Source organism: Oncorhynchus masou, chromosome 11, assembly GCF_036934945.1.
Source record: "Oncorhynchus masou masou isolate Uvic2021 chromosome 11, UVic_Omas_1.1, whole genome shotgun sequence".
Taxonomy (NCBI): domain Eukaryota; kingdom Metazoa; phylum Chordata; class Actinopteri; order Salmoniformes; family Salmonidae; genus Oncorhynchus; species Oncorhynchus masou.
The window spans coordinates 21,383,191-21,408,190 of record NC_088222.1 but is presented as its reverse complement, the minus strand read 5'-3'; the positions used below and the strand labels follow the sequence as shown (position 1 = coordinate 21,408,190).

General features: G+C 44.6%; 1 pseudogene; it reads right to left on the bottom strand.

The window, feature by feature from the left end:
- The window catches only part of LOC135548311 (netrin receptor UNC5C-like), a 257,700-nt pseudogene that overhangs the window by 98,434 nt on the left and 134,266 nt on the right, over positions 1-25,000 (bottom strand).

Sequence of the window (25,000 nt, the reverse complement as noted above, 5' to 3'; positions counted from 1 at the left end):
TCCTAATTGGTATGTTGAATTTTATATTACTTTTGATGGCATAGAATGCCCTTCTTGCCTTGTCTCTCAGATCGTTCACAGCTTTGTGGAAGTTACCTGTGGCGCTTATGTTTAGGCCAAGGTATGTATAGTTTTTTGTGTGCTCTCTCTCTTTCTCTCTCTCTCTCTCTCTCTCTCTCTCTCTCTCTTTCTCTGCTTCTCTTTCTTCTCTCATTGCAAAGAAAGCCTAAAAAAACTGGATGGTGGGGAGCTGCTAAGAAAGGGAATGGATGGACCTCTCTCTTCTCCTCATATTAGAATGGATCCCTCTCTCTTCTCCTCCTATTAGAATGGATCCCTCTCTCTTCTCCTCCTATTAGAATGGATCCCTCTCTTCTCCTATTAGAATGGATCCCTCTCTCTTCTCCTCCTATTAGAATGGATCCCTCTCCCTTCTCCTCCTATTAGAATGGATCCCTCTCTCTTCTCCTCCCATTAGAATGGATCCCTCTCTCTTCTCCTCCTATTAGAATGGATCCCTCTCTCTTCTCCTCCTATTAGAATGGATTCCTCTCTCTTCTCCTCCTATTAGAATGGATCCCTCTCTCTTCTCCTCCAATTAGAATGGATCCCTCTCTCTTTTCCTCCTATTACAATGGATCCCTCTCTCTTCTCCCCCTGTTAGAATGGATCCCTCTCTCTTCTCCTCCTATTAGAATGGATCCCTCTCTCTTCTCCTCCTATTAGAATTAATCCCTCTCTCTTCTCCAATTAGAATTGATCCCTCTCTCTTCTCCTCCTATTAGAATGGATCCCTCTCTCTTCTCCTCCTATTAGAATGGATCCCTCTCTCTTCTCCTCCCATTAGAATGGATCCCTCTCTCTTCTACTCCTATTAGAATAGATCCCTCTCTCTTCTCCTCCTATTATAATGGATATATTTCTTCTCCTATTAGAATGGATCCCTCTCTCTTCTCCTTCTATTAGAATGGATCTCTTTCTTCTCCTCCTATTAGAATGGATCCCTCTCTCTTCTCCTTCTATTAGATTGTCCTGAATGGATTACCTCTCTCTCTCGCTTTCTTTCTCTCTCTTTCTTTCGCTCTCTCTCTCTCTCTCTCTCTCGCTCTCTCTCTCTCTGTGCTTCTCTCTCTCCTCTCAAGTCTAAAGTATCGGAGGTGGATGGTGGGGAGCTGCTGAGAAAGGGACCAATATTTATCCAGTGTGTGAGCCTGATGGAGAAGGGCAGGACCGGGACAGCGGGGCAGAGGGGATCGTCATGCTACTCTGAAACCCAAAGCTCATTAGACATATATCATCACCTGCTGGGACACAGGCTGACAGAGGAGCAGGAAGGGAGCTGTAGCTGTAACGGTTTTCTATACTTGAAGGAGAGGTGGACCAAAACGCAGCATGGTTATATTGATTCATGTTTAATAAAAGAAAGATAAACACGAACACTACAAAACAATAAACGTGGAACACCAAAAACAGCCCTATCTGGTGCAAACACAGAGACAGGAACAATCACCCACAAACACACAGTGAAATCCAGGCTACCTAACTATGATTCTCAATCAGAGACAACTAATGACACCTGCCTCTGATTGAGAACCATACTAGGCCGAAACATAGAAATACCCAAATCATAGAAAAACAAACATAGACTGCCCACCCCAACTCACGCCCTGACCATACTAAATAATGACAAAACAAAGGAAATAAAGGTCAGAACGTGACAGTAGCACTACAATTGCAAGAGAACAGACTCAGTGGAGCATCAAGTACACAGTCGTACACTCAAACTCCAGTGACAGTACTTTCCACAGCCTGCAATATCCCTGTTCTACTTTTGAACCACACTAACTCCCTGACACAGAACATTTAATCAAACAGAGTAACCACATTAACCTCTTGAAACTCTGGGGGCGCTATTTCATTTTTGGATGAAAAACGTTCCCGTTTTAAACAAGATATTTTGTCACAAAAGATGCTCGACTATGCATATAATTGATAGCTTTGGAAAGAAAACACTCTGAAGTTTCCAGAACTGCAAAGATACTGTCTGTGAGTGCCCCAGAACAGGAGCTACAGGCAAAACCAAGATGAAACTGCAACCAGGAAATGAGCAGGATTTTTGAGGCTCTGTTTTCCATTGTCTCCTTATATGGCTGTGAATGCGACAGGAATGAGCCTGCCCTATCTATCGTTTCCCCAATGTGTCTGCAGCATTGTGACGTATTTGTAGGCATATCATTGGAAGATTGACCATAAGAGACTACATTTGCCAGGTGTCCGCCCGGTGTCCTCCGTCGAAATTGGTGCGTCATTTTCAGCTGCTGGTATTTTTTCATGGGATTCTGAGACGAAAGCAGGCTTCCACGAACGGCATATCAATGAAGAGATATGTGAAAAAACACCTTGAGGATTGATTCTAAACAACGTTTGCCATGTTTCGGTCAATATTATGGAGTTAATTTGGAAAAAGTTTGACGTTTTGGTAACTGAATTTTCGGTTAGTTTCGGTAGCCAAATGTGATGTACAAAACGGAGCGATTTCTCCTACACAAAGATTCTTTCAGGAAAAACTGAACATTTGCTATGTAACTGAGAGTCTCCTCATTGAAAACATCCGAAGTTCTTCAAAGGTAAATTATTTTATTTATTTGGTTATCTGTTTTTTGTGAAAATGTTGCGTGCTAAATGCTACGCAAAATGCTAAGCTAGCTTGCAATACTCTTACACAAATGCTTGATTTGCTATGGTTCAAAAGCATATTTTGAAAATCTGAGATGACAGTGTTGTTAAGAAAAGGCTAAGCTTGAGAGCAGGCATATTATTTTCATTTCATTTGCGATTTTCAGAAATCGTTAACGTTGCGTTATGCTAATGAGCCTGAGGCTGTATTCACGATCCCGGATACGGGATGGGTAGTATCAAGAAGTTAACGGAATAGTCTAGAATAACAATGTTCCTGTATAACAAAATACAAAAGTTAATGCAGTAGTGAGTTAATGCAGTAGTGGTTATTTTTGATTCTATTTTTAAACATTTTGTTGAGTGTATGAATTTGTGTATGAATTTAAATGTTCATGCAGTTCGATTCTTATTTAGACATATTGAAAATCCAGTCACCAAATATAGAATATAGCCCATAGTGTCTACTAACACACACACACACACACACACACACACACACACACACACACACACACACACACACACACACACACACACACACACACACACACACACACACACACACACACACACACACACACACACACACACACACAGGCACACACACACACACAGACACACACACACACACACACACACACACACATGCATGCACACACACACACACACACACACAGGCACCCACACACACAGGCACACACACACACACACAAAGATACACACATACACAGACACAGACACACAAAGTCTCAGAGCCATGCTCCACACCCACAGCAACTCCCTGCCACAGTGTGTAATCCCTGAGAATGGGCTGGAGGAGCTGATATGAACCCTACTCTGACTATCTCTGGTAAACCAAGCATGGACCAGCCCTGCTTACAAAGCAAAGAAAGCCCAGAGCTGAAAGGCAAGCCAAGCTGAAAATGATATATTCTCTATAAGTACACTGAGTCAAGGGTTTCCATGAACTCTTCCTCTGAGTTTTAACCCCTCAGCGGCCATCGGTACACAACCAAAAGAAAAGCAAAGCATACACTTCCACATACAGTAGTAATGTAATGTGGAAACCATGTGTTTGATGTATTTGATACCAATCCACCTCTTTATGTCAGTTTGAAATTAAATGGTTAACTTCAGATCTTTCTGCTGTAGGGTCAGAGAAGCATGCAATCAGTGACCTATATTGACGGACATAGTGGGTCCGGTATAAGAGCAGAATATTACCTTTCAGAAAGTCAGAGAGCGAGAGTCAAGGACATTTGTGATGTGGTTGTGATGTAGTGAGAGAGAGCTTCCTAATTTATTTGGGTCAGAACTCCCGAACATCAGTTTCTACTCTCAGCACCTCTCAGTATCCATGGAAACCACCTTTTGGGGTAGTTAAGCGTTCCACCAACTTCTGTAGAAAGATTTAGTCAGATTCTCCTTCAATCAGGTTATTCTGGAATGTGATAAAATAAGGTTGCTATAGACATCCTGTGCGAACGTAAAACAGGAATGTATGGTTGTAGATGGCTTTAGCATTTTGTTTTTGGTTTCTGGAAGAAAGAAGATCTGCAGATCCAAAAATGCTCCACCAAACTGGTTCAGAAATGGTCTCCTTGTCACCATTGTATTGTGAGCAAACTAGAACCCATAAATGCCCACACAATCTGACTGCCACCCACTGGCAAGTCTGAATCTGCTGCTGACATAGAGAGAGAAAAGAGAGAGAGGGAGGAAGAGAGAGAGAGAGAGAGAGAGAGAGAGAGAGAGAGACAGAGACAGAGAAAGAGAGAGATAGGATCTCAACCAATGCTATAGAAAGGGAAACTGCACAATTTTTCAACTTCATATTCATCATCTCCAGCAACACCCCAGCATCAACATAGCCTACTAACTGCCTACTAATTGCCCACTAATTGCCTACTAATTGCCTACTAATTGTCTACTAATTGCCTACTAATCGTCTACTAATTGGTTGATGATGTCATTGGAAACACTTATCTATATCATTTTTACTACAAAACAGAAACGTGCCATTTTCACATATGTTGATGTTGGGGTGGTGCTGGAGATGATGAATAGGAAGTTGATCATTTTTCAAAATCCCCTTTAAAGAACTGTGATGTTGTGCAGCAGGCCGGAAGGCGAACCCCCCTTAGTATTGGTGGCCATTTGATTAATTGTTCAAAAGTCTATTGGCTTGGAGTTAGAAGCTGTCAAGGAGCCTTTTGGACCTAGACTTGGCACTCCGGTACCTCTTGCCGTGTGATAGCAGAGCGAACAGTCTATGACTTGGGTGACTGGAGTCTTTGAAAAATGATGGGGCTTCCTCTGACACCGCCTAGTATATAGGATGGTAGGAAGCTTGGCCCAAGTGATATACTGGGCTGTACGTATTACCCTCTGTAGCGCCTTATGGTCGGATGCCGAGCAGTTGCCATACCAGGCGGTGATGCAACCGGTCAGGATGCTCTTGATGGTCCGTACAGCTGTAGAAATTTTTGAGGATCTGGGGACCCGTGCCAAATCTTTTCAGTCTCCTGAAGGGGAAAAGGCATTGTCGTGCCCTTCTTCATGACTTTCTTGTTGTGTTCGGACCATGATAGTTTGTGGACACCAAGGAACTTGAAACTCCCGACCCGCTTCACTACAGCCACGTCGATGTGAATGGGGACGTGTTCGGACCTCCTTTTCCTGGAGTCCACGATCATCTCCTTTGTCTTTCTCACATTCAGTTGGCTTCATGATCTCCTGTCTCCTGTTAATCAATCAATCAAATGCCTTTATAAAGCCCTTTTTATTTCAGCAGATAAAGTGCATATACCCAGCCTAAAACCCAGCCTAAAACCCAGCCTAAAACCCAGCCTAAAACCCAGCCTAAAACCCCAAAGAGAAGGCAATGCAGGTGTAGAAGCACAGTGGCTAGGAAAAACACAGTGAAAAGGCAGGAATCTAGGAAGAAACCTAGAGAGGAACCAGGCATGGAGGACTATCCCCATAGAGAGAAGTACAACTGGAATAGAAACATGTGTAACGGTGTTCTTCGTTTGTCGCAAGAGAGTCGGACCGAAATGCAGCGTGTTGGTTACTCATGTTTTTTAATGAAACAAATAACGATTACAAGAAAATACTGAGACAAATACAAAACAACAAAACGGAACGTGAAACCTAATACAGCCTATCTGGTGAACACTACACAGAGACAGGAACAATCACCCACGAAAAACACAAAGTGAAACCCAGGCTACCTAAATACGGTTCCCAATCAGAGACAACGAGAATCACCTGACCTCTGATTGAGAACCGCCTCAGGCAGCCAAACCTATGCAACACCCCTACTCAGCCGCAATCCCAATAACTAAAAAACCCCACTACGAAATACGACAACATAAACCCATGTCACACCCTGGCCTGACCAACTAATTAACGAAAACACAAAATACTAAGACCAAGGCGTGACAGAACCCCCCTAAGGTGCGGACTCCCGGACGCACCTCAAAACCATAGGGCGGGTCCGGGTGGGCGTCTGTCCATGGTGGCGGTTCAGGCTCGGGACGTGGACCCCACTCCATAAATGTCATAGTTCCTCCCCTTCGCGTCCTGGGATGATCCACCCTCGCCGCCGACCATGGCCTAATAGTCCTCACCCAGAACCCAGCTGAACTGAGGAGCAGCTCGTGACTGAGGGGCAGCTCGGGACTGAGGCAGCTCGGGACTGAGGGGAAGCTCGGGACTGAGGGGCAGCTCGGGACTGAGGGGCAGCTCGGGACTGAGGGTCAGCTCGGGACTGAGGGGCAGCCCAGCACTGAGAGGAAGCCCAGCACTGAGAGGAAGCCCAGTACTGAGATGAAGCCCAGCCAGGCAGTTGAATCCGGCAGATCCTGGCTGACTGGCGGATCTAGAAGAGTCTGGTTGACTGGCAGATCTGGAAGAGTCTGGCTGACTGGCAGATCTGGAAGAGTCTGGCAGACTGGCATATCTGGAAGAGTCTGGCTGACTGGCAGATCTGGAAGAGTCTGGCTGACTGGCAGATCTAGAAGAGTCTGGCTGACTGGCGGATCTGGAAGAGTCTGGCTGACTGGCGGATCCTGGCAGACTGACGGCTCTGGCTGCTTCATGCTGACTGACGGCTCTGGCTGCTCCATGCTGACTGGCGGCTCTGGCTGCTCCATGCAGATTGACAGTGCTGGCGGCATCTAGCAGACTGACATTTCTGACTGTTCCATGCAGACTAACAGCTTTGGCAGCTCCTTGCCGACTGGCAGCTCCTTGCAGACTGGCAGCTCCTTGCAGACTGGCAACTCCATGCAGACTGGCAACTCCATGCAGACTGGCAACTCCATGCAGACTGGCAGCTCAGGCTGCTCCGAACAGGCAGGAGGCTCCGGCAGCGCTGGAGAGGAGAAAGGCTCTGATAGCGCTGAACAGGCGGGAGACTCCGACAGCGCAGGAGAGAAGAAAGGCTCCGACAGCGCAGGAGAGGCGAGGCGCACTGTAGGCCTGATGCGTGGTGCTGACACTGGTGGTATTGGGCCGAAGACACGCACAGGAAGCCTGGTGCGGGGAGCTGCTACCGGAGGGCTGGGGTGTGGAGGTGGTACTGGATAGACCGGACCGTGCTGGCGCACTGGAGCTCTTGAGCACCGAGCCTGCCCAACCTTACCCGGTTGAATACTCTCGGTCGCCCTGCCAGTGCGGCGAGGTGGAAAAGCCCGCACTGGGCTATGTAGGCGAACCGGAGACACCGAGCGCAAGGCTGGTGCCATGTAAGCCGGCCCAAGGAGACGCACTGGGGACCAGATGCATAGAGCCGGCTTCATGGCATTTGGCTCGACGCTCAATCTAGCCCGGCCGATACGCGGAGCTGAAATATACCGCACCGGGCTATGCACCCGCACTGGGGACACCGTGCGCACCACTGCATAACACGGTGCCTGCCCGGTCTCTCTAGACCCCCGGTAAGCACAGGGAGTTTGCGCAGGTCTCCTACCTGGCGTAGCCATACTCCCTGAAAGCCCCCCCCCCCCCAAGACATTTTTGGGGCTGATTCCTGGGCTTCCATCCACGTCGCCTTGCTGCCTCCTCATACCAGCGCCTCTCCGCTTTAGCCGCCTCTAGTTCCTCCTTGGGGCGGCGATATTCACCAGGCTGAGCGCAGGGTCCTTTTCCGTCCAGTTCTTCCTCCCATGTCCAATTCTCCAAGTGGTGCAGCCTCTCCCACTGAAGCTGCTTCTGTTGCCTCTCCTGTTGCTCCTGCCTGTTAACACGCTGCTCGGTCCGTGTGTGGTGGGTGATTCTGTAATGGCGTTCTTCGTTTGTCGCAAGAGAGTCGGACCGAAATGCAGCGTGTTGGTTACTCATGTTTTTTAATGAAACAAATAACAATTACAAGAAAATACTGAGACAAATACAAAACAACAAAACGGAACGTGAAACCTATTACAGCCTATCTGGTGAACACTACACAGTTACAGGAACAATCACCCACGAAACACAAAGTGAAACCCAGGCTACCTAAATACGGTTCCCAATCAGAGACAACGAGAATCACCTGACTCTGATTGAGAACTGCCTCAGGCAGCCAAACCTATGCAACACCCCTACACAGCCGCAATCCCAATAACTAAAAAACCCCACTACGAGTTGACCCCCCACAACAACATAAACACATGTCACACCCTGGCCTGACCAACTAATTAACGAAAACACAAAATACTAAGACCAAGGCGTGACAACATGTCATTGATCATCTCACCGCTCCATATCCCCTGGAGGAATAGAACAGGTCAACTCTCATTCTCATTACAAATTAGGATCTAGAAATACTTGAATCAGTTATAGAACCCTTTGCCCTTTATGGTTGTGAGATCTGGTGTCCGCTCACCAACCACGAATTTACTAAATGGGACAAACACCAAATTGACACTGCATGCAGAATTCTGCAAAAAAATATCCTCAGTGTACAAAATCCATTCTAATAGGAGAAGAGAGATGCATTCTAATAGGAGAAGAGAGGGGGATCCATTCTAACAGGATGAAAAGAGAGAGATACATTCTAATAGGAGGAGAAGAGAGAGGGATCCATTCTAATAGAAGAAGAGAGAGATCCATTCTAATAGGAGGAGAAGAGAGAGGGATCCATTCTAATAGGAGGAGAAGATAAAGGGATCCATTCTAATAGTAGGATAAGAGAGGGAGATCCATTATAATAGGAGGAAAAGAGAGAGGGATCCATTCTAATAGGAGGAGAAGAGAGAGATCCATTCTAATAGGAGAAGAGAGAGATCCATTCTAATATGAGGAGAAGAGAGACGGATCCATTCTAATAGGAGGGAAGAGAGAGATCCATTCTAATAGGAGAAGAGAGATGCATTCTAATAGGAGAAGAGAGGGAGATCCATTCTAATAGGATGAAAAGAGAGATACATTCTAATAGGAGGAGAAGAGAGAGGGATCCATTCTAATAGGAGAAGAGAGAGATCCATTATAATAGGAGGAGAAGAGAGAGGGATCCATTCTAATAGGAGGAGAAGAGAGAGGGATCCATTCTAATAGGAGGAGAAGAGAGAGATGCATTCTAATAGGAGAAGAAGAGAGAGGGATCCATTCTAATAGGAGGAGAAGAGAGAGGGATCCATTCTAATAGGAGGAGAAGAGAGGGAGGGATCAATCAAAAAGGAGGGAAGAGAGGGATCCATTCTAATAGGAGGAGAAGAAAGATATCCATTCTAATAGGAGAAGAGAGAGGGATCCATTCTAATAGGAGGAGAAGAGAGAGATCCATTCTAATAGGAGAAGAGAGGAATCCATTATAATAGGAGAAGAGAGAGGGATCCATTCTAAAAGGAGAAGAGAGGGATCCATTCCAATATGAGGAGAAGAGAGCAGGATCCAATCTAATAGGAGGGAAGAGAGAGATCCATTCTAATAGGAGAAGATAGAGATCATTTCTAATAGGAGAAGATAGAGATCATTTCTAATAGGAGGAGAAGAGAGACATCAATTATAATAGGAGGAGGAGAGAGAGATCTATTCTAATAGTAGGAGAAGAGAGAGGGATCCATTCTAATAGGAGGAGGAGAGAGAGCTCTATTCTAATAAGAGGAGAAGAGAGATCTATTCTAATAGATGGAGAAGAGAGAGATCTATTCTAATAGGAGGAAAAGAGAGAGATCTATTCTAATAGGAGGAGAAGAGAGAGATCTATTCAAATAGGAGGAGAAGAGAGAGGGATCAATCCAAAGGAGAAGGGAAGAGAGGGATACATTATTTTTTTTTTTTTTTTTATTTCACCTTTATTTAACCAGGTAGGCCAGTTGAGAACAAGTTCTCATTTCCAACTGTGACCTGACCAAGATAAAGCAAAACAGTGTGACAAAAACAACAACACAGAGTTACACATAAACAAACGTACAGTCAAAAACACAATAGAAAAATGTATGTACAGTGTGTGCAAATGTAGAAGGTTAGGGAGGTAAGTCTATAAATAGGCCATAGAGGCAAAATAATTACAATTAGCATTAACACTGGAGAGATAGACGTGCAGATGATGATGTGCAAGTAGAGATGCAAAAGAGCAAGAAGATAAATAATATGGGGATAAGGTAGTTGGGTGTGCTATTTACAGATTGGCTGTGTACAGGTACAGTGATCGGTAAGCTGTTCTGACAGCTGATGCTTAAAGTTAGAGAGGGAGATATAAGTCTCCAGCTTCAGTGATTTTTGCAATGTGTTCCAGTCATTGGAAGCAGAGAACAGGAAGGAAAGGCAGCCAAAGCAAGGTCTGGCTTTGTGGATGACCAGTGAAATATACCTGCTGGAGCACCTGCTACTGGTGAGTGTTGCTATGGTGACCAATGAGCTGAGATAAGGTGGGCATTACCTAGCAAATACTTATTGATGACCTGAAGCCAGTGCGTTTGGGGACAAATATGTAGCGAGGGCCAGCCAACGAGAGCATACAGGTCGCAGTGGTGGGTAGTATATGGGGCTTTAGTGACAAAATGGATGGCACTGTGATAGACTGCATCCAGTTTGCAGGGGTAGCCAGGTGGAAAGCATGGCCAGCAGTAGAAAAATGCATACTGAAATTCTAGATTATCGTGGATTTATCGGTGGTGACAGTGTTTCCTAGCCTCAGTGCAGTGGACAGTTGGGAGGAGATGCTCTTATTCTCCAAAGTTTGGGGAGTTAGTACTACAGGATGCACATTTCTGTTTGAAAAAGATAGCTTTAGCTTTCCTAACTGACTGTGTATATTGGTTCCTGATTTCCCTGAATAGTTGCATATCGCGAGGGACAATTCGATACTAATGCAGAACGCCACAGGATGGTTTTGTGCTGGTCAAGGGCAGTCAAATCTGGGGTGAACCAAGGGCTTTATCTGTTCTTAGTTCTAATGGGGCATGCTTATTTAAGATGGTGAGGAAAGCACTTTTAAAGAGCAACCAGGCATCCTCTACTGATGGGAGTAGGTCAATATCCTTCCAGGATACCCGGGCCAGGTCGATTACATTTACATTTACATTTAAGTCATTTAGCAGACGCTCTTATCCAGAGCGACTTACAAATTGGTGAATTCACCTTTTGACATCCAGAGATAAGGTTAGAAAGGCCTCCTCTCTGAAATGTTTTAGGAAGCATTTGACAGTGATGAGGGGTGGTCGTTTAACCACGGACCCATTACGGACACAGGCAATGAGGCAGTGATCGCTGAGATCCTGGTTGAAAACAGCAAACATGTATTTAGAGGGCAAGTAGGTCAGGATGATATCTAAGAGGGTGCCCATGGTTACGGATTTATGGTGGCACCTGGTAGGTTCCTTGATCATTTGTGTGAGATTGAGGGCATCTATCTTAGATTGTAGGACGGCCGGGGTGTTAAGCATATCCCAGTTTAGGTCACCTAACAGTACGAGATCTGAAGATAGATAGGGGGCAATTCAATAACAAGCGGCAACAGTGAGAGACTTGTTTCTGGAAAGTTGGATTTTTAAAAAGTAGAAGCTTGAATTGTTTTGGCACAGACCTGGATAGTATGACAGAACTCTGCAGGCTATTTTCTGCAGTAGATTGCAACTCTGCCCCCTTTAGCAGTTCTATGTTGTCGGAAAATGTTGTTGTTGGGGATGGAAATTTCAGGATTTTTGGTGTCCTTCCTAAGCCAGGATTCAGACACGGCTAGGACATCAGGGTTGGCGGAGTGTGCTATAAAGCAGTCAATAAAACAAACTTAGGGAGGAGGCTTCTGATGCTAACATGCATGAAACCAAGGCTTTTACGGTTACAGAAGTTAACAAATGAGAGCACTTGGGGAATGGTGCTGAGGGCTGCAGGGCCTGGGTTAACCTCTGCATCACCAGAGGAACAGAGGAGGAGTAGGATAAGGGTACGGCTAAAGGCTATAAGAACTGGTCGTCTAGTGTGTTCGGAACAGAGAGTAAAAGGAGCAGATTTCTGGGCTTGGAAGAATAGATTGAAAGCATAATGTACAGACAAGGGTATAGTAGGATGTGAGTACAGTGGAGGTAAACTTAGGCATTGAGTGACGATGAGAGAGTTTTTGTTTCTAGAGGCACAGTTAAGCCAGGTGAGCTCACCACATGTGAGGGAGGTGGAACTAAAGGGCTATCTAAGGCATATTGGGCGGGGCTGGGGGCTCTACAGTGAAATAAGACAATAATCACTAACCAAAACAGCAATAGATAAGTCATATTGACATTAGGGAGAGGCATGTGTTGCCAAGTGATCCTAGGGTCCACTGAGTAGCAATAGGTGACTCAGGGAGCCGATTCGCTACTATGGTAGGTGAGCTGGAGACACAGCGAATCAGACAGCTAGCGGGTCGGGGCTAGCAGATGGGCTTTTGGGGACGTCGCAACAGAAGAGCCTGTTGAAACTACCTCGGACGATTACGTCGGCAGACCAGTCGTGATGGATCGGCAGGGCTCCGTGTCGACAGTAAAGGGTCCAGGACAATTGACAAAAGAGGTATTGTAGCCCAAGAATTAGCTAATGGACCTCTTCGGCTAGCCTGGAGATGGGCCTAGCTTAAGGCTAGCTCAAGGCTAACTGGTGCTTGCTTCGGGAGAGAGACGTTAGCCAGGAGTAGCCACTCGGATTGCAGCTAGCTAGCTGCAATGATCCGGTGTAAAGGTTCAGAGCTTGCGGTAGGAATCAGGAGATGTGGCAGAGAAAAAGCAGTCCGATATGCTCGGGGTTGATATCGCGCTGTGCAGACAGGCACCGAGCTGAGGCTGGCTGACCGAGCTGAGGCTGGCTGATGTCCGAGTTAACGGTGAAGACAGCTAGCAGTGGCTAACTGACTACTAGCTAGTAGCTACTTAGCTGGCTAGCTGCTGATGGGGGTTCCGGTTCTGAAGTATAGAAATAGCAGATCCGTACCACATTGGGTGAGGCGGGTTGCAGGAGAGTATATTCAGTCCGTAGATGAAAAGTGAGATTAAAATATATACAAAACAGATACGGGAAGAATATTAGGAAAACAATTTTTACCCGGGACAGGACAGGACAAGACAAAACACACGTCTGACTGCTACCCCATCTTAGAACAAAATATAGATATTATAATAGGAGAAGAGAGAGGGATCCATTCTAATTGGAAGAGAAGAGAGAGGGATCAATCAAAAAGAAGGAGTGAAGAGAGGGATCCATTCAAATAGGATGAGAAGAGAGAGGGATCAGCAAAAGGGGGTAGTGTGTATGGCCCAGTACATCACTGGGGCTAAGCTTCCTGACATCCAGGACCTGGATACTAGGCAGTGTCAGAGGAAGGCCCCCAAAAAGTCTTCTTAACATCACTAGGGTAGGGGGCAGCATTCGGAATTTTGGATGAAAAGCGTGCCCAAATTCAACTGCCTGCTGCTCAGGCCCAGAAGATAGGATATGCATATAGATTTGATCGATTTGAATAGAAAACAGTCTAAAGTTTCCAAAACTGTTAAAATAATGTCTGTGAGTATAACAGAACTGATATGGCAGGCGCCAACCTGAGGAAAATCCAAACAGGAAGTACTATTATTTTGAAAGGCTGTTTTTCCATTGAAAGCCTATCCACCATACAAAGATTTAGGACCCAGTTCACAGTCTCTATGGCTTCCACTACATGTGGCCAGTCTTTAGGCATTGTTTCAGGCTTTTACTCTGAAAAATGAGGGAGATACAGCACTTTAAATCAGTGGCCAGTGGAAATTTCCATTCATCAGACATGCGTCTAATCGGGAACGGTATTCGGGAAGCAGTATTGAGTAGCTTGGATGAAAAGGTGCCCATTGTCAACGGCCAGTTCCTCAGTCTCAGTTGCTAATATATGCATATTATTATTCGTGTTGGATGGAAAACACTCTGAAGTTTCTAAAACTGTTTGAATGATGTCTGTGAGTATAACAGAACTCATATGGCAGGCGAAAACCTGAGACAAATCCAACCAGGAAGTGCAAAATCTGAGGTTTGTAGTTTCATTTAAGTGATCCAAAATGCTGTGTCTATGGGGCCAGATTGCACTTCCCAAGCCTTCCGGCAGATGTCAACAGTCTTTAGAAAGTTTTTGAGGCTTCTATTGTGGAAGGGTGTCGAATAAGAGCTGTTTCAACAAGTGGACTAGGCTGAGAAACCAGAAAATACATGATAAATGTTTCCTTAACTTTGATGAACTTCATCAGAATGCAGTCCTAGTAATTCCAGGTCCACAATAAATGCTTGATTTGTTCGAAAATGTCCGTTATTTATGTCCAATTAGCTACTTTGGTTAGCGCGTTTGGTAAACAATTCCAAAGTCCACTATAGCGTGACAAAATGTCCAAAAGTTCTGTAACAGTCAGTAGAAACATGTCAAACGATCTACTGAATCAATCTTTAGAATGTTGTTTACAGATATCTTGAATATGTTCCAAACGGAGAATTAGAATAACTTCAGATGAGCGATGGAACGCGCATAGTGAATGCATTGTCAACTCGTGGCAGTGATGACTATTTCCTGTGTCATTCAACCCCCCTTAACATGAGAGTCATCAGACACAGTTCTATTGACTGTTGACATCTAGTGGAAGGCGTAGGAAGTGAAAACCCATCCATATCTCTCTGTAATTTCAATGAGAGCTTGGTTGAAATTCTGCCACCCCCAGAAAAAAAACAGGAAGTGGAATTTCTCAGGTTTTTGCCTGCTATATGAGTTCTGTTTTACTCACAGACATAATTCAAACCGTTTTAGAAACTTCAGAGTGTTTTCCATCCAATACGAATAATAATATGCATATATTAGCAACTGAGACTGAGGAACTGGCCGTTGACAATGGGCACCTTTTCATCCAAGCTACTCAATACTGCCCCTGCAGCCATAAAAAGATAAACTGTAATGGAACTCTTTTGACTTTTCGTCTGGATTTTGCGCTCGCGCATTGTGCCTTTGGAATAGTGACCTAAATGCGTGAACATTTTCCTGGGATGGGGACAGGGATGGAGACTGGGATGGAGACTGGGATGGAGACTGGGATGGAGACTGGGATGGGGACAGGGATGGAGACTGGGATGGAGACTGGGATGGGGTCTGGGATGGGGACAGGGATGGGGACAGGGATGGGGACAGGGATGGAGACTGGGATGGAGACTGGGATGGAGACTGGGATGGGGTCTGGGATGGGGTCTGGGATGGGGTCTGGGATGGGGACAGGGATGGAGACAGGGATGGAGACTGGGATGGAGACTGGGATGGAGACTGGGATGGGGTCTGGGATGGGGTCTGGGATGGGGTCTGGGATGGAGACTGGGATGGAGACTGGGATGGAGACTGGGATGGAGACTGGGATGGAGACTGGGATGGGGTCTGGGATGGGGTCTGGGATGGGGTCTGGGATGGAGACTGGGATGGAGACTGGGATGGAGACTGGGATGGAGACTGGGATGGAGTCTGGGATGGAGACTGGGATGGAGTCTGGGATGGGGTCTGGGATGGGGACAGGGATGGAGACTGGGATGGGGTCTGGGATGGGGTCTCGGATGGGGTCTGGGATGGGGACAGGGATGGAGACTGGGATGGGGTCTGGGATGGGGTCTGGGATGGGGTCTGGGATGGGGACAGGGATGGAGACTGGGATGGGGTCTGGGACAGGATGGGGAGTGGGATGGGGTCTGGGATGGGGACAGGGATGGAGACTGGGATGGGGTCTGGGACAGGATGGGGTCTGGGATGGGGTCTGGGATGGGGACAGGGATGGAGACTGGGATGGGGTCTGGGACAGGATGGGGAGTGGGTCTGGGTTGGAGACTGGGATGGGGTCTGGGATGGAGAAAGGGATGGGGACAGGGATAGAGACTGGGATAGGGTTTGGGATGGAAACAGGGATGGGGACAGGGATGGAGACTGGGATGGAGACTGGGATGGGGTCTGGGATGGCGACAGGGATGGAGCCTGGGATGGATAAAGACAGGAATAGGGACAGGATGGGGAAAGGATGGGGAAAGGAATGAGGACCGGGTTGAGGGGACTCAATAGTGAGGGTAGAGGGCGTTACTCACACGCGATGAGGACGTGTGCCTTGCGACTCTTGGTGGTCCCTGCAGAGCTCCAGGCAACACACTGACACCAGAAGTCCTCTGGTCCAAACAGCTCCTCTACTTGCTGCCGTGTGATCTCAATACTGGCCTCTCGCACCACCAATCCTGCGGAGTGGAGAGAGAAGAAAGTCAGTATACAGGCTCGATACAGAAGCAGAACCAACACTAGCCTTGGGCAGAGAGACGGAACATTCAAAACAGAGAGCCAAAGACATTTGAGGGAAATTATAGCTTGATAAAGTTGAATGTTGTCCTCCCTGGCACCGGCCCTGGGGAGAGGGGAATGAATATCAGTTCTAACATGTTGCCAGCAGCACAGTCTATAGCTTCATTGAGAGGATGTCAATACTAACCTCTCACACCTGGGAAAGGAAATTAGAGAAGATACACTATATATACAAAAGTATGTGGACACCCCTTCAAATTAGTGTATTCAGCTATTTCATCCACACCCGTTGCTGACAGGTGTATACATTTCAGCACACTGCCATGCAATCTCCATAGACAAACACTGGCAGTAGAATGGCCTGTACTGAAGAGTTCAGTGACTTTCCAACGTGGCACTGTCATAGAATGCCACTTTCCAACAAGTCAGTTCGTCAAATTTCTGTCTTCTAGAGCTGCCCCAGTCAACTGTAAGTGATGTTATTGTGAAGTGGAAACGTCTAGGAGCAACAACGGCTCAGCCGTGAAGTGGTAGGCCACACAAGCTCACAGAACGGGACCGCCAAGTGCTGAAGCTCGTAGAATGCAGAGTGCCAACTGTAAAGTTTGGTGAGGAGGAATAATGGTTTAGGGCTGTTTTCATGGTTCAGGCTAGGCCCCTTAGTTCCAGTGAAAGGAAATCTTAAAGCTACAGCATACAATGTCATTCTAGATGGTTCTGTGCTTCCAAATTCGTGGCAACAGTTTGGGGAAGGCCATTTGTTGTTCCATATATAAATACCCATTACAATGATAATATTTTTTGTGTGTTTTACCCCATGTTTCTCCCCAATTTCGATCTTGTCTCATCGCTGCAACTCCCCAATGGGCTCGGGAGGCGAAGGTCGAGTCATGCATCCTCCGAAACAAGACCCACTAAACCACGCTTCTTAACACCCGCCCGCTTAACCCGGAAGCCAGCCACACCAATGTTTTGGAGAAAACACCGTTCAACTGACGACAACGGTTAGCCAGCAGGTGCCCGGCCCACCACAAGGAGTTGCTAGAGCACGATGAGCCAAGTAATGCCCCCCGGCCAAACCCTCCCCTAACCTGGACGACACTGGGCCAATTGTGCGCTGCCCTATGGGACTCCCGATCATGGATCGAACCTCGGTCTGTAGTGATGCCTCTAGCACCGCGATGGTGCCTTAGACCCTTGCGCCATTCGGGAGGCCCAATACCCATTATTTTGAATGAGATGTTAGACGAACAGGTGTCCACATACTTTTGGTCATGTAGTGTATCTGCATCTAAACAAACACACATATAGGACAGAGAAAGGGGGATACCTAGTCAGTTGTACAACTGAATGCATTCAACTGAAATGTGTCTTCTGCATTTAACCCAACCCCTCTGAATCATACACCCATTTGAAATCTGGCAAAACCACACACGCAGCTCTTCACACTTTAATACATCAATTTAATCAATTGTATCACATCTTTAAATTAGTCTACTAACTACCCTGTCCAAAAGGGTATTTCTCGAGGCTGTTTGGCAATGGGTCTCACTGTGTGCTTAGTGCTGGGTGTGTGTGTTCTGTGTGTGCTAGCTTGGCCCAGATTGCGGTGAGGTGCTGTGGAATTGAGTTGTTGAGGTCCGGGGCTGTGCATGGGACTGTGGGGGAGGAAGCCTAGCAGCCTCATCAGTGTCATGGCTAACACAATCCTGTCTTCTCACTCCTCTGATTACTGCTCATCTGGGTGCCAGAGCCCAAACAAACAAATCAGCCCTGAAACAAACCCCTCTACCCACAGCACAGCTGCCCCTCCAGCTCAGATTACTGAAATAATGCTGTGTGTACTGTGTGTCTGTGTGTACTGTGTGTCTGTGTGTGTGTGTGTGTGTGTGTGTGTGTGTGTGTGTGTGTGTGTGTGTGTGTGTGTGTGTGTGTGTGTGTGTGTGTGTGTGTGTGTGTGTGTGTGTGTGTGTGTGTGTGTGTGTGTGTGTGTGTGTGTGTGTGCGTGTGAGTGTGTGCGTGTGTGTGTACAGCTGGGTGTGCCAGGCTGCTTGGCACTGAGTATCATGGATGCTTCTTTGGTTTCTCAGCCCCTCCTCATCTTATCTTCTAATGTATTACTGAGAGGATTAGACAGTATGGAGGTGGAGGATCTGACAGTTCTCTCTCTGACAGGAGAAACAGCACACACATTCAATACACAGCAATCTAATCCAATGAGAGTTTAGAGAGGAGCCCTATGGCAACATCATGTACCATAAATCACAAACAATGCAGTTGTCACTCTGCAGTAGAAACTTTAGCTAACAGAACTATTGGTCCCCACAGTATTGGGAGGAGGGAGAGAGAGAGGCAGAGAGAGAGAGAGAGAGAGGGAGAGAGATAGTGAGATAGTGAGATAGAGAGAGATATATATATAAAATCCAGAAAAGAGACGTTAAATTCTACAACCACTTAAAAGGAAGCGATTCCCAAACCTTCCATAACAAAGCACAGTGATGAACCTGGAGAACAGTACTTGCAAGCTGGTCCTGCGGCTCTGTTCACAAACACAAACAGACCTCACAGAGCCCAGGACAGCAACACAATTAGACACAACCAAATCATGAGAAAAAATATATAGAATTACTTGACACATTGGAAATAATTTACAAAAAAACTGAGCAAACTAGAATGCTATTTGGCCCTAAACAGAGAGTACACAGCGGAATTAAGAAAAGCTTTGACTATGTACAGACTCAGTGAACATAGCCTTGCTATTGAGAAAGGCCGCCGTAGGCAGACCTGGCTCTCAAGAGAAGACAGGCTATGTACACAATGCCCACAAAATGTATGACCATATTAGGGACACACATTTCCCTCAGATCCACAAAGAATTAAAAAACAAACCCAATATCTACTGGGTGAAATACCACAGTGTGACATCACAGCAGCAAGATGTGTGACGTGTTGTCAAGAAAAAATATTTTCCCTTTTGTACTTTAACTATTTGCAAATAATATGACATTTGAAATGTCTTTATTCTTTTGTAACTTTTATGAGTGTAATGTTTACTGTAAAAATGTTTTATTGTTTATTTCACTTCTGTTTATGATCTATTTCACCTGCTTTGGCAATGTAAACATGTTTCCCATGCCAATAAAGCCCTTAAATTGAATTGAATTGAGAGAGACAGAGAGAGAGAGTGAGAGAGTGAGAGAGTGAGAGAGAGAGAGAGAGAGAGAGAGAGAGAGAGAGAGCAATCCATTTGGGAAAATCTAATAGAAGGAGAAGAGAGATGGAGCCGTTCTAATAGGAGGAGGGAAGAGAGAGAGAGATGAGAGAGCGAGATAGAGAGACAGGGAGAGGGGGAGAGAGAGAGAGGGGGAGAGAGAAAGAGAGGGAGAGAGAGAGAGAGAGAGGGATAGAGAGAGAGAGAGAGAGAGAGAGAGAGAGAGAGAGAGAGAGAGAGAGAGAGAGAGAGAGAGAGAGAGAGAGAGAGAGTAGTTCCAAGGAGTGCATGCTTTTGGTTGATGATGATCAGTTGATTATTTGATTCAGTTGTGTAGTGCTAGGGCAAAATTCAAAAGTACCGTGTTTAGGAAACGCTGCTAAATGCAGAAAATATCAAAGCTGTATACTGAAATATGACAGTCTACAAGCTTCAACGCCTTTTTTAAATCAAATACATCATTGCCATATCAAAGACATCATTGCCATGTCAAAGACATCAGTTACCATGTCAAAGACATCAGTTACCATGTCAAAGACATCAGTTACCTTGTCAAAGACATCAGTTACCATGTCAAAGACGTCAGTTACCATGTCAAAGACATCAGTTACCATGTCAAAGACGTCAGTTACCATGTCAAAGACATCAGTTACCATGTCAAAGACGTCAGTTACCTTATCAAAGACGTCAGTTACCATGTCAAAGACATCAGTTACCTTGTCAAAGACATCAGTTACCATGTCAAAGACATCAGTTACCATGTCAAAGACATCAGTTACCATGTCAAAGACATCAGTTACCTTGTCAAAGACATCAGTTACCTTGTCAAAGACGTCAGTTACCATGTCAAAGACATCAGTTACCATGTCAAAGACATCAGTTACCATGTCAAAGACGTCAGTTACCATGTCAAAGACCATGTCAAAGACATCAGTTACCATGTCAAAGACATCAGTTACCATGTCAAAGACATCAGTTACCATGTCAAAGATGTCAGTTACCATGTCAAAGACATCAGCTACCTTGTCAAAGACATCAGTTACCATGTCAAAGACATCAGTTACCATGTCAAAGACGTCAGTAACCTTGTCAAAGACATCAGTTACCTTGTCAAAGACATCAGTTACCATGTCAAAGACATCAGTTACCTTGTCAAAGACATCAGTTACCATGTCAAAGACATCAGTTACCTTGTCAAAGACATCAGTTACCATGTCAAAGACATCAGTTACCATGTCAAAGACGTCAGTTACCATGTCAAAGACATCAGTTACCATGTCAAAGACATCAGTTACCATGTCAAAGACATCAGTTACCATGTCAAAGACATCAGTTACCATGTCAAAGACATCAGTTACCATGTCAAAGACATCAGTTACCATGTCAAAGACATCAGTTACCATGTCAAAGACATCAGTTACCATGTCAAAGACATCAGTTACCATGTCAAAGACATCAGTTACCATGTCAAAGACATCAGTTACCATGTCAAAGACATCAGTTACCATGTCAAAGACATCAGTTACCATGTCAAAGACATCAGTTACCATGTCAAAGACATCAGTTACCATGTCAAAGACATCAGTTACCATGTCAAAGACATCAGTTACCATGTCAAAGACATCAGTTACCATGTCAAAGACCATCAAAGACATCAGTTACCATGTCAAAGACATCAGTTACCATGTCAAAGACATCAGTTACCATGTCAAAGACATCAGTTACCATGTCAAAGACATCAGTTACCATGTCAAAGACGTCAGTTACCATGTCAAAGACATCAGTTACCATGTCAAAGACATCAGTTACCTTGTCAAAGACATCAGTTACCATCAAAGACATCAGTTACCATGTCAAAGACGTCAGTTACCATGTCAAAGACATCAGTTACCATGTCAAAGACATCAGTTACCATGTCAAAGACGTCAGTTACCATGTCAAAGACATCAGTTACCATGTCAAAGACATCAGTTACCATGTCAAAGACATCAGTTACCATGTCAAAGACATCAGTTACCAAGTCAAAGACATCAGTTACCATGTCAAAGACATCAGTTACCATGTCAAAGACATCAGTTACCATGTCAAAGACATCAGTTACCTTGTCAAAGACGTCAGTTACCATGTCAAAGACATCAGTTACCTTGTCAAAGACATCAGTTACCATGTCAAAGACATCAGTTACCATGTCAAAGACATCAGTTACCTTGTCAAAGACATCAGTTACCATGTCAAAGACATCAGTTACCATGTCAAAGACATCAGTTACCATGTCAAAGACATCAGTTACCATGTCAAAGACGTCAGTTACCATGTCAAAGACGTCAGTTACCATGTCAAAGACATCAGTTACCATGTCAAAGACATCAGTTACCATGTCAAAGACATCAGTTACCATGTCAAAGACATCAGTTACCATGTCAAAGACATCAGTTACCATGTCAAAGACATCAGTTACCTTGTCAAAGACATCAGTTACCATGTCAAAGACATCAGTTACCAGACATCAGTTACCATGTCAAAGACATCAGTTACCATGTCAAAGACATCAGTTACCTTGTCAAAGACATCAGTTACCATGTCAAAGACATCAGTTACCTTGTCAAAGACATCAGTTACCATGTCAAAGACATCAGTTACCATGTCAAAGACATCAGTTACCATGTCAAAGACATCAGTTACCTTGTCAAAGACATCAGTTACCTTGTCAAAGACGTCAGTTACCATGTCAAAGACATCAGTTACCATGTCAAAGACATCAGTTACCATGTCAAAGACATCAGTTACCATGTCAAAGACATCAGTTACCATGTCAAAGACATCAGTTACCTTGTCAAAGACATCAGTTACCATGTCAAAGACGTCAGTTACCATGCCAAAGACGTCAGTTACCATGTCAAAGACATCAGTTACCATGTCAAAGACGTCAGTTACCATGTCAAAGACGTCAGTTACCATGTCAAAGACATCAGTTACCATGTCAAAGACATCAGTTACCAAGTCAAAGACATCAGTTACCAAGTCAAAGATGTCAGTTACCATGTCAAAGACATCAGTTACCTTGTCAAAGACATCAGTTACCATGTCAAAGACATCAGTTACCATGTCAAAGACGTCAGTTACCTTGTCAAAGACATCAGTTACCTTGTCAAAGACATCAGTTACCATGTCAAAGACATCAGTTACCTTGTCAAAGACATCAGTTACCATGTCAAAGACATCAGTTACCATGTCAAAGACATCAGTTACCATGTCAAAGACATCAGTTACCATGTCAAAGACATCAGTTACCATGTCAAAGACGTCAGTTACCATGTCAAAGACGTCAGTTACCATATCAAAGACGAGAGAGTATATGACATTTGCAATGTCTTTATTCTTTTGGAACTTCTGTGATTGTATTGTTTACTGTTCATTTTTATTGTTTATTTCACTGTTTCAATGTTTCATGTTAATCTTGATACTACCCATCCCGTATCCGGGATCGTGAATACAGCGTCAGGCTCATTACCATAACGCAACGTTAACGATTTCTGTTACCATGTCAAAGACGTTCAGTTACCATGTCAAAGACGTTCAGTTACCTTGTCAAAGACATTCAGTTACCATGTCAAAGACGTTCAGTTACCATGTCAAAGACGTTCAGTTACCTTGTCAAAGACATTCAGTTACCATGTCAAAGACATTCAGTTACCAAGTCAAAGACGTTCAGTTACCTTGTAAAAGACATTCAGTTACCATGTCAAAGACATTCAGTTACCATGTCAAAGACGTTCAGTTACCATGTCAAAGAAATCAGTTACCTTGTCAAAGACATCAGTTACCTTGTCAAAGATGTCAGTTACCATGTCAAAGACATTCAGTTACCATGTCAAAAACATCAGTTACCTTGTCAAAGACATCAGTTACCATGTCAAAGACATCAGTTACCTTGTCAAAGACATCAGTAACCTTGTCAAAGACATTCAGTTACCATGTCAAAGACGTTCAGTTACCATGTCAAAGACATCAGTTACCATGTCAAAGACGTTCAGTTACCTTGTCAAAGACATTCAGTTACCATGTCAAAGACATTCAGTTACCATTACATTTACATTTACATTTAAGTCATTTAGCAGACGCTCTTATCCAGAGCGACTTACAAATTGGTGAATTCACCTTCTGACATCCAGTGGAACAGCCACTTTACAATAGTGCATCTAAATCATTAAGGGGGGGGGGGGGTGGTGAGAAGGATTACTTATCCTATCCTAGGTATTCCTTGAAGAGGTGGGGTTTCAGGTGTCTCCGGAAGGTGGTGTCAAACCATGTCAAAGACGTTCAGTTACCATGTCAAAGACATCAGTTACCTTGTCAAAGGCATCAGTTACCTTGTCAAAGACATCAGTTACCTTGTCAAAGACGTCAGTTACCATGTCAAAGACATCAGTTACCATGTCAAAGACATCAGTTACCATGTCAAAGACATCAGTTACCATGTCAAAGACATGAGTTACCATGTCAAAGACATCAGTTACCATGTCAAAGACATCAGTTACCATGTCAAAGATGTCAGTTACCATGTCAAAGACGTCAGTTACCATGTCAAAGACGTCAGTTACCATATCAAAGACGAGAGAGAATATGACATTTGCAATGTCTTTATTCTTTTGGAACTTCTGTGATTGTATTGTTTACTGTTCATTTTTATTGTTTATTTCACTGTTTCAATGTTTCATGTTAATCTTGATACTACCCATCCCGTATCCGGGATCGTGAATACAGCCTCAGGCTCATTACCATAACGCAACGTTAACGATTTCTGAAAATCGCAAATGAAATGAAATAAATATGCCTGCTCTCAAGCTTAGCCTTTTCTTAACAACAATGTCATCTCAGATTTTCAAAATATGCATTTGAACCATAGCAAATCAAGCATTTGGTAAGAGTATTGCTAGCTAGCTTAGCATTTTGCGTAGCATTTAGCACGCAACATTTTCACAAAAACCAGAAAACCAAATAAATAAAATCATTTACCTTTGAAGAACTTCGGATGTTTTCAATGAGGAGACTCTCAGTTACATAGCAAATGTTCAGTTTTTCCTTAAAGAATCTTTGTGTAGGAGAAATCGCTCCGTTTTGTACATCACATTTGGCTACCGAAACGAACCGAAAATTCAGTCACCAAAACGTCAAACTTCTTCCAAATTAACTCCATAATATCGACCGAAACATTGCAAACGTTGTTTAGAATCAATCCTCAAGGTGTTTGTTCACATATCTCTTCATTGATATGCCGTTCGTGGAAGCCTGCTTTCGTCTCAGAATCCCATGGAAAAGTACCAGCAGCTGAAAATGACGCAACAATTTCGACGGAGGACACCGGGCGGACACCTGGCAAATGTAGT